Genomic DNA, 9,459 nt, shown 5'->3' with positions numbered 1-9,459 from the left:
GCTGGGGTCCATTCGAACGTCATTCCCTTTCTCATTAAATTGAAGAAAGGTAGGGCCCTTGCTGCCGATGCGCCGAGGAAGCGGGACAAAGCTGTCAATCTCCCGGCAAGTCTCTGGACGTCTTTGAGGCAACCCGGACTCTTCATTTGAAGGATCGCCTGGCATTTTTCGGGATTGGCTTCCACTCCTCTCTGAGTGATCATGAAACCAAGGAACTTTCCGGCCTCCATGGCGAACGCGCATTTAAGCGGGTTAAGCCTCATGCCGTGTTGTCGTAGGGACGAGAAAACGCCGTTAAGGTCGTCCAGGAGATCGTCCGGTCGTGCGGTCTTTGCGAGTATGTCATCCACATAGACTTCTACTGTTTTGCCCATGAGTTCGCTGAATATCTTGTTCATCAACCTTTGGTATGTGGCTCCGGCATTTTTTAGACCGAACGGCATTACCTTATAACAATAGATGCCCCATGGCGTTATGAACGCCGTTTTTTCCTCGTCGGGTCGGTGCATCGGTATCTGATTGTACCCTGAGTAGGCATCCATGAAGCTCAGGTATCTGTACCCTGCCGCTGCGTCGACAAGCGCATCAATATTAGGTAGGGGGTAGCAGTCCTTGGGACAAGCCTTGTTGAGGTCAGAGTAGTCCACGCACATTCTCCATCTCCCGTTGTGTTTTTTAACCAGAACTACATTCGACAACCAGGTCGAGTAGTCCAGTTCCCGGATGAACCCCGCTTCTAAGAGGCTGGCCGTTTGCTTGGCCACCTCATCTGCCCTTTCCTGCGACATTTTTCTCCTTCTCTGGGCCACTGGTTTGGCTCCTGCCTTTACGGCCAGGTGATGCGACATGAGCTGGGGGTCTATTCCGGGCATGTCGGCAGGTGTCCAGGCAAAGAGGTCGGCATTGGCCCTGATCATTTCCATCAAGGGCCCCTTTATCTCGTGGGGGAGGTTTCTGTTTATGAATGTGAATTTGTCGTCCTCCTTGCCGACTCTGAACTTTTCCAAGTCTCCTTCTGGCTCTGGTCTGGGTTTGTCGTCTAACCTGGCGTCCAGGTCCGCCAGGAAGACCCCTGACGCTTCCTTGGATTTTTTCCTGAGAGAAAGGCTGGCGTGGTCGCAAGCGACCGCCGTTTCCAAGTCGCCTCTGAGGGATCCCACGGATCCGTCATCGGTGATGAATTTCATCACAAGTAGTCTCGTACTGATGGCTGCCCCCAAGTCGTTAATGGTCTTTCTCCCCAGGATGATGTTATAAGCCGTCGAATCTCGTAATATCACAAAGTCTGCCATGACTGTTCTCCGTCTTTGTCCTTGTCCCACAGAGGTCGGGAGTGTGATAATTCCGTCCGGTTTGATGAAGTGATCACCTAACCCTACCACACCGTGCTGGTGGGTCGTCAGGTCGGAATCTCTCAATCCCAAGGCATCGAAAACGTTTCGGAACATGATATTTGAATCTGCCCCGTGTCTACCAGGATTCGTTTGACGAGGCCAGTTCCGACCCTAGCCGTGATGACCATGGGCGGACTTTCCGGCGCCTCGTCGAACCATTGGTCTTCCGGGCCGAAAGAGAGAATTGGGAGACTCTTAGGGCTTCCAACGGCTGAGGTGGAGATCGCTAGGACCTTGGCATCTTTTTTCTGTGCCGATTTCGACTTCGGGGCGGTATTTCTGGCCGTTACCACGTTTACCACCGTGAGGCCGTGGTCGTCACCTTCTGGTTCTTGTCGTCACCTTCGGTGTCGTGGTCTCGGTTGCGTCTCCTCGGTTCCCTTATGAGGTGGGCGAAATCGGCGAGTTTGCCGTCCCTGATAGCTTGCTCGAGGGCATCCTTTAGGTCAAAGCAGTCTTGGGTCTTGTGCCCGTAACCCTTGTGATATTCGCAGTAGAGGTTCTTGTTTCCTCCCGTCCTGTCCTTCAGTGGTCGGGGTTTCGCCAGTATTCCCTTTTCTGCTATCTGTTGGTAAACTTCTGTGATCGACGCCGTGAGGGGGGTGTAGTTGGTGAACTTCCCAACTCGGAAGAACGGTTTGGGTGGTTTACTCGTGCCGCCGTCCCTGGCGTGTTCCTTTGGTCTTTCTCTGGCTTCGAAGTGCCGGGCTTGGTTGTAGGCGGGCTGCCGTTTATTGGCAGCCACAACCCGGCTGACTTCCTCGTCATTGATGTATTCTTTGGCCACGCACTGGATCTCTTGCATTGTCCAGACGGGTTTTGTGGTGAGGTGTTTCCTGAAGTCCTCATTCGAGAGCCCGTTCGTTAAGCACAAACTTACCACCGAGTCCGTCAGACCGTCAATTTCCAAGCACTCGTCATTAAAACGGTCCAGGTACTTCCTGGTTGGCTCTCCGGGTCTCTGTGTCACCCCTAGCAAATTTATCGGGTGTTTGGCTTTGACAATCCTAGTCGTGAACTGAGCCAAGAAGGCGTGGCTGATGTCGGAGAATTGGGTCACCGAGCCTTGCGGGAGGTTGTTGAACCACCGTATTGCCGGGCCCGCTAAGGTGACCGGGAAAGCACGACACTTGACCTCGTCGCCCACTCCTTCTAGGTTCATCCTGGCCTCAAAGGCCGTCAAGTGTTCTAGGGGGTCTTGCGTTCCGTCATACTTCATGTCTGTCGGCTTGTCGAAGTGTTTCGGTAGTCGGACCTCGAGTACGGAACGGTGGAAAGGAGTCGCTCCTATTATGACGGGTCCTCGGGCGGTTCTTCTCGACTCATTGTTCTCGCGGTGAGCTTCCTTGTCGCCCCTGTTCGATGCGCGTCTCCTTTCGTGTCAGGCGTAGATAATGGGGTCGCGACTTCTTCTTCTGGGGCGTACTCGCCCCCCGGTGCTCTCCGACTCGTATTGGGGGCTCGGCGTGCGCCTCGAGCGGCTCCTTGAACGGGAACGGGTGGGGCTCCGCTCTGGGGAGCGTTGGTCGCGCTCTCTTTCTGCTAGCCTGCGCTCTAAGTCCTGCATTCTGTGGCGTAGTTCTTGCATTATCCTGGCGTGGTTATCACCCGTCCCTCCGAAGGGGCGTCTCTCGTGAGTCTGTGTCGCATCCCTCGGGGGCGACCGTTGCTGTTGTCGGGATTCCGTCGCGACGGCGCCTCCCCCGAGTACGGGAGGCGCTACCTCAGAACCTGCCCCAGTCTGGACCAGCACGAAATCCATGAACGAGTTCGTTCCCCACAGACGGCGCCAATGTTCGGTAGGTCGGGTACCGAACGGTTCGGGTTGGGACCCTGAGGTCGATGCTGGGAAGGGTGGAGAGGCTCGTCTGGTCGTGCTTTCCTAGTCCCGGGTATACGAGGTCCCGAGCACTTCGTGTGTAGAGGAGGGGGGCCACCTGCAAAGACACTCCGACGCCCTTGTCAGAATGTGCGCAAGTGGAGGGGGAATAGTGTAAGAATGTGACGTACCTTGGGGGGAGAGCCAGTCTCCCCCTTATATATATGTCAGTAGTGGGCCCTTTCAGTGGTCAGGCCCATACCCTCGAAGACGCTGTCCCACGGCCGCGTGCAAGCCGTACGGGACGCGTGTCCGGGTCGGATGAAGGGCGTACTATTGGGCCGGCAGGAACTTGGGTCGGGTCAACCCGCATGAGTTTGGGCCAGGCCGTAACAAAAGTAGTATCTGAACTTATAATTAAATTTTAATTTTATTTTTCAATTTGTCATTGTTTTAATTTTATCCTTAATCGTAACAATATTGACTCACAGAATGATGAGGTGGTTAGATGGAAACCACACTAGACTGATAAAATGTCGTTGTTTTATTTTTGGCATTTAAATACAATAAAAACTAACGTCGTTTAGGATAGTTTGAGGGGTTTAAATATGTACGTTAGAATTATTGTTCTATGTCTCTCACGAAATCTCTTCTTCTTCTCTTTATTTTCTTTAATGGTGCCATTTTGAAAGAGATTTTTTCTGGTGTTCTCTCTAAAAGAAAATAACCACACTGAAATTGTTTCATCTCTGTTCGAAGTGGTCTAAAAAGAAGCATTTTGATTGATACTGGTAACTAAAATAGAAAAAAAAAACTGAAATAGTCACTGGCTACTCTTCTATTATTTTTCTTGATCATAGATTTTTCTTTGTTTTTTTTTTTTTGCATTGTTAAGTCAATATCCATTCATTTATCTCTTTTTTGCATTTGTATTTTATGTGTGAGTTTGTGACTTTGTGTTAAGGTTTGCTTCCTGCGATGTTGTTTTATTTTTTATTTGTTTTTGTTCATTGTGATCATGATAGCTATTGTGGGAATATGCTAGAAATAGAAATAATTTTATATGTAGTTTATTAGTTTTTATGGTAGGTTGGGGTTTAAGTTAATTGTACGTTCTTAGTTTATGGTACCCTACTTTGGTTTTTTTATTTTTTGAAAATTATGATATTAATGATCAATTTTTATTTACATATGACTTTTGATTATTATTGTGTATTACCATGGGGATTCTTTATGACGAGTGTGAATGTGTCATTTCATACACTAGGGATTATATTTCAAAGATGTTTAGACTTAATCCAGACTTGCTAAATGTGTTCTTCATTAGAGACTACTACAAGTAGACTGAGTATGATAAGATAGAGCATTGTTGGTAGTTGGCTCCTAACAGATCATCGGAGACTAGTTTAAGAGAATTCAATTCTAATGTTGAGCTTCTGGAGATATGCTTCCATGCTGAAAGAAATAATGAGTTGGTGTATGTATACAATAGATGCATACAATGACACATATGTATTCCATATCAACCCTCTTTCTGGCTAGGTATTATGAAAAAAAAAATAATTTACAATAGACTACAAACACCCAAGTATAAGAAGATTGCAGGAGAACTAAAGAAAAAACGAGAAAAGGATGTTGATAAAAGTCCTACAGGAGACAAGAAGCAGAACACCACCAAGCTGAAGAAGACATAAAGAGGATTCTTGCCGCTATTATAGTGGTAAATGTCACAACAAGAGGAACTGCCTCCAAATAAGTTTGAAGATGAGGCTGCAGCAGCTGTTGCTGATGTTGCTTTTGGTGAAGCTGTTGCAAATCAGCTTTCAAGTGCTGCAAATAAAGTCCAAGATGAAGGCAATGCTACTGAGATTGAGCTTGATATGAGCCAACATATTATGTAAGAAAATAAACTCTCAACAGGAATTAAATATCGTTCTTTTAAAGTTCCTTTGTATTTCTCTTTCCATCCAATTGAATATTTTCCTATAACTGTTAATAGGGTGCAACAAATGTTGTGCACCTCTAGGCAAGGCCAACAACGCTTATCCCTAAATGAAGACAGTCTCGTATCAAAACTATTCTACCACCAACAACTACAACAGCTTCAATTACTCCACCAGCCACCACTGCTCCAGTTTTAAGTACGCCACTAGCCACCATTATTCTAGTTTTAAGTACTCAACTATTACTATTCTAGTTTTAAGTACTCCACCAACAACAAATGTTCTTATTGATTCAATGGTTGGTGCATCTGCAGCTATAACTTTAAGACCGAGCAGCTTCACGTGATTTGTACCAATTCTGATATTCAAGCCACTAAGAAAGTCCAAGAATTGAACTAACGCATCGAGATATTTTGGCTGACCTTTTGGTTTTAAATATTTACCTTTAGAGCTATTGAGTTCCATGTCTACGTTAGAGTATATATGTTCTGCTTCTTATTTAAATACTCTATGCGTGACATGTTTTTTGATGGTGTCTAGCTTGACACATATAAGTTTAAAAATACTTTTCATGGTGTGAATGTTATTAATAAATATTTTAGTTTTATTACTGTTCCTTAGCTTATTTTTAAATTACAAGTTAGCAATAACAATGATAAAATAGAACATTAATAATTTGTATTCATCTGTTCATAGAGTACAACAATCACAACCATCACATTTAGACTTTTCTATTACATAATATCTAAATTGAACTTCATCACTTCCATGCTACACGGATAACTATCACAATTACTAACATAATAACCAACAACAAACAGAATGCCACTTTTAGAGCCCAGACTTCAGATTTTAACCTTCTAATCTTTCAGACAAATTTTATTATCCATTCCTTTATTTCAAATTCAGGATCAGCTCTATCAATTATTTTTTCTTCATGCTGAACTTTGTCAGCCCGCATAAAAAGACCACACTACCTCTTACTAACACTTTACAACCACATTTCATGGCCATGGAGAAAAAATATTACATATTGAAAGAGCAACGAGATTAACTACATACATTAACAAAAATCACTTACATTGTTGTTTGGACAACCAAATGACCTCCCTAAATTTGTATCTGTTTTTAACCATTTGAGGACGGATTGGTGGCCACACCCACACCTCTCTGGAAGTCGTTCGTATATGCTTTTGGTGGTTCTCCTCTCATAGATTTTCTTAGAGTGTCGGATGTTGGAGCTACCAACAATGTTGTTGCCTCCATCCATCATCACCCTTTTGAAACACGCTTAACAACAGTCGAGAAGAAGAATAATGGCTTCTAATGGTGGACGCAATTTTCTGGAGCTCAAATTGAGATTAGGGTTATAAACTATTATAAAGACTAAATTGAGTTAAATAGTTATAATAGCCTCGTAATATAGCTATGGATTGTCTAGCTTGACTTTTGTCTAACCACATCATAACTCTGTTTACGAATATTTGTTGGAATATACCTCAAAGACGACCATAAATCAATATTGTTAAGACCAGGAATAAAATTGGGGCAATTGTAAGTTAAAAAATGAAATTGAAGTTTGACTGTAAATTTAGGAACCACTTTAAAATTTAACTTATCAAATAATTCATAAGTCATTATGATTTAAATTCTAAAGAAGAAACAATATAAATCCACTGTGATTCGTATTATGTTTTTTCATAAAAATTAGAATATAATAGCTATTATTGATTATAGAATATAACTATAAGAGAAAAGGACAAGACATTTTGTCCTGCGAACATTTTCGTCCCTGACCATTTGAGAATATTTTTAAGTCCCTCACTTCTTTAAAAGTTGGACGGATTAGTTCTTCCATGCAAAAGTCTCCGTCAGACCCAATGAAAAAGTCTGACGTGACTCCCGTTCTAATGACTTGGCCTTACAGGTGCACACATGGCATATAAGTGGAATGATAGTGTTATAAATTGGACAAATAAGTCCCTCCCCTTCAAAACTATGTCGTTTCGTGTGGCAGTCCTTTACATACACTTTCATCCCTTCTTACTAGCTGATATATGAAACGTTATTACTCTCTTCCCTTCCCTTTTCGCCAATACCCTCCATCCTTTGGTGTGGATCGCCAGTTATGTGGTGATTGATTTCTGACGCTACTATGGCTACTAGTTATGTTTGACATTTGAGTCCATTCAGATGTGGATACTTGTCAAACATATTTATTCACATTTCTGGTTATTAATTGGATTGAGCAATTGAGCTATTTTTAGTTCTCTTCCATCAACTTGATGTTCTTTATTTGAACAAGCTCCATAATCATACTCCAGTTTTGAATAGTGAATAATCTATGCGTAATTAGGCATTGTTGCTGTATGGAACTTTTCTACCTTTCTTGATGCTTTTTTGAGACAATTTGATTGAGTTCTTCTATTCCCTTGGTTGTTATGGATGTAGGATTAAGGAACGATTTTAAGTAGTCTTAATTAAATCCTGATTATGCTGAAAGCTCTCGTTCAATTATAGTGGAGTTATTTAAGCACAATGCTATAAGTATTGAATTCGTAGGCCATCATCTTGTTTGATTGTTATCTCTGTGATCAAACATAAAAATAACTGAACCATTCTATCTTGTATTTAGGAAAAAATTAATGCGAATTATAGTATTTAGCTCTTTTTTTAATGATAATTTTTAGGGAAGTTACTAATCAAATGAATGAGTGAGCCTATGATAAATTGTGTGTTGACCTATCACTCCCAAAAAAAGTCAGGAGGGGGTGTTGGTATTTTGGCAACTGACAGAGTGGCACATGATGATACTTATTGTGGTGTACTAAATAAATGCATGTATTAGGATCTTTCGCTATGGAAGAACATGGCCCCTTGCTTAAAAATGAATTAGAAAGGACTTTTTTTACATGTTTATTTTGTTATTTATAGTAAAATCAAAGAGAGGAAGACATGTATTATGAGCATATTTTATAGCTAATAGAATGTGTATCAGATGCATGAATTAGATTAATATTATTGATGTATTGTATATGATCATTGCTTAGCAAGATACGTATGTAATATTTACTTTTAATGTATGTTTGGTTTTCTATTCCTCCAACATGATTTAGTTTTGAGGGAAGATGTTATTGTGGTTAATGTTCTTTCTTTGTTTTTTTTTTCTCTCCCTAAAAATAACTTTTTTAGGTTTTACCTGCCTACACTACTTATGTGACTCTGTCTTATTGACTTTTTCAAATTGAATTTTTAGAGTTGACCACTAATGATCCTGTTGAAGTTCAAATAATCTGTTATGTCTGGTCATTTTACCTATTGTGATTGAGAATGTGGAACTTTGTTTCAAATTGTATTGCTGAAAATGTACGGCAGAAAAATGATTCCACAAAGCCAACTCATTTGCATTGGAATGTTCTGATGATGAGAATTCAGTTGTTAGGAGAGAAGAAGGGCTAGAATACCCAATATGCTGAGAATCTTTTAACATTGTTGAAAATGTGCCTTACGTATTGTGGTGTGGCCACACCCTTTGCAAAAATTGTATCCTGGGACTGCAATGGGCCATTGTGAAGTTTTCAACACTACCAATTCAACTTTCGCTCTTTATCTCCTACCCGTGGTGCAACTTATCTTTCCGTCTGGTTTATCAAGGGCGCAAGAACTAGTTTCTTCTTTGGATGGTTGAGAGCATGAATGGTGATAGAGGAAAATCGCACTCAAATTGTAATGGTGATAATCAACAACATTGGCCAATTAAAGGCAATTTAACCATAGAAAGCTATGTAAGCCATGAAAATGCCCGGAGGAGCCAAGTTCACTATCCATGTATGTAAAGGATTGTCACACGAAATGATGTAGTTTTGAGAGGAGGGACTTATTTATCAGTTTTCAAAACTACCATTCCACTTATATGCCACATGTGCACCCGTAAGGCCAGATCAATAGAGCGGGAGCCACGTCAGATTTTTTTTTGAGTCTGACGGAAGCATTTACACGGAGGGACTAATCCCTCAGTTTTCAAAACTACCATTCCACTTATATGCCACATGTGCACCCGTAAGGCCAGATCAATAGAGCGGGAGCCACGTCAGATTTTTTTTTGAGTCTGACGGAAGCATTTACACGGAGGGACTAATCCCTCCAACTTAAGGAGGCGAAGGACAAATGGTCAGAAACGAAAATGTCTGCGAAACAAAAGGTTATGGACCTATTTGTCCTTTTCTCTAACTATAATTAAAAAGGTATATTTAAAATGAATATTTAAGTTTCAAGTTATTGTATACCACAAGGTTTTTATGTA

At 42.0% G+C, this 9,459-nt stretch overlaps 1 pseudogene; it reads left to right on the top strand.

The window, feature by feature from the left end:
• LOC107637116 lies at positions 8,487 to 8,992 on the top strand (annotated as a pseudogene).

The sequence above is a fragment of the Arachis ipaensis genome, chromosome B04 (genome assembly GCF_000816755.2).
Source record: "Arachis ipaensis cultivar K30076 chromosome B04, Araip1.1, whole genome shotgun sequence".
Lineage (NCBI taxonomy): Eukaryota > Viridiplantae > Streptophyta > Magnoliopsida > Fabales > Fabaceae > Arachis > Arachis ipaensis.
This window is presented reverse-complemented; position numbering and strand designations above follow the sequence as displayed.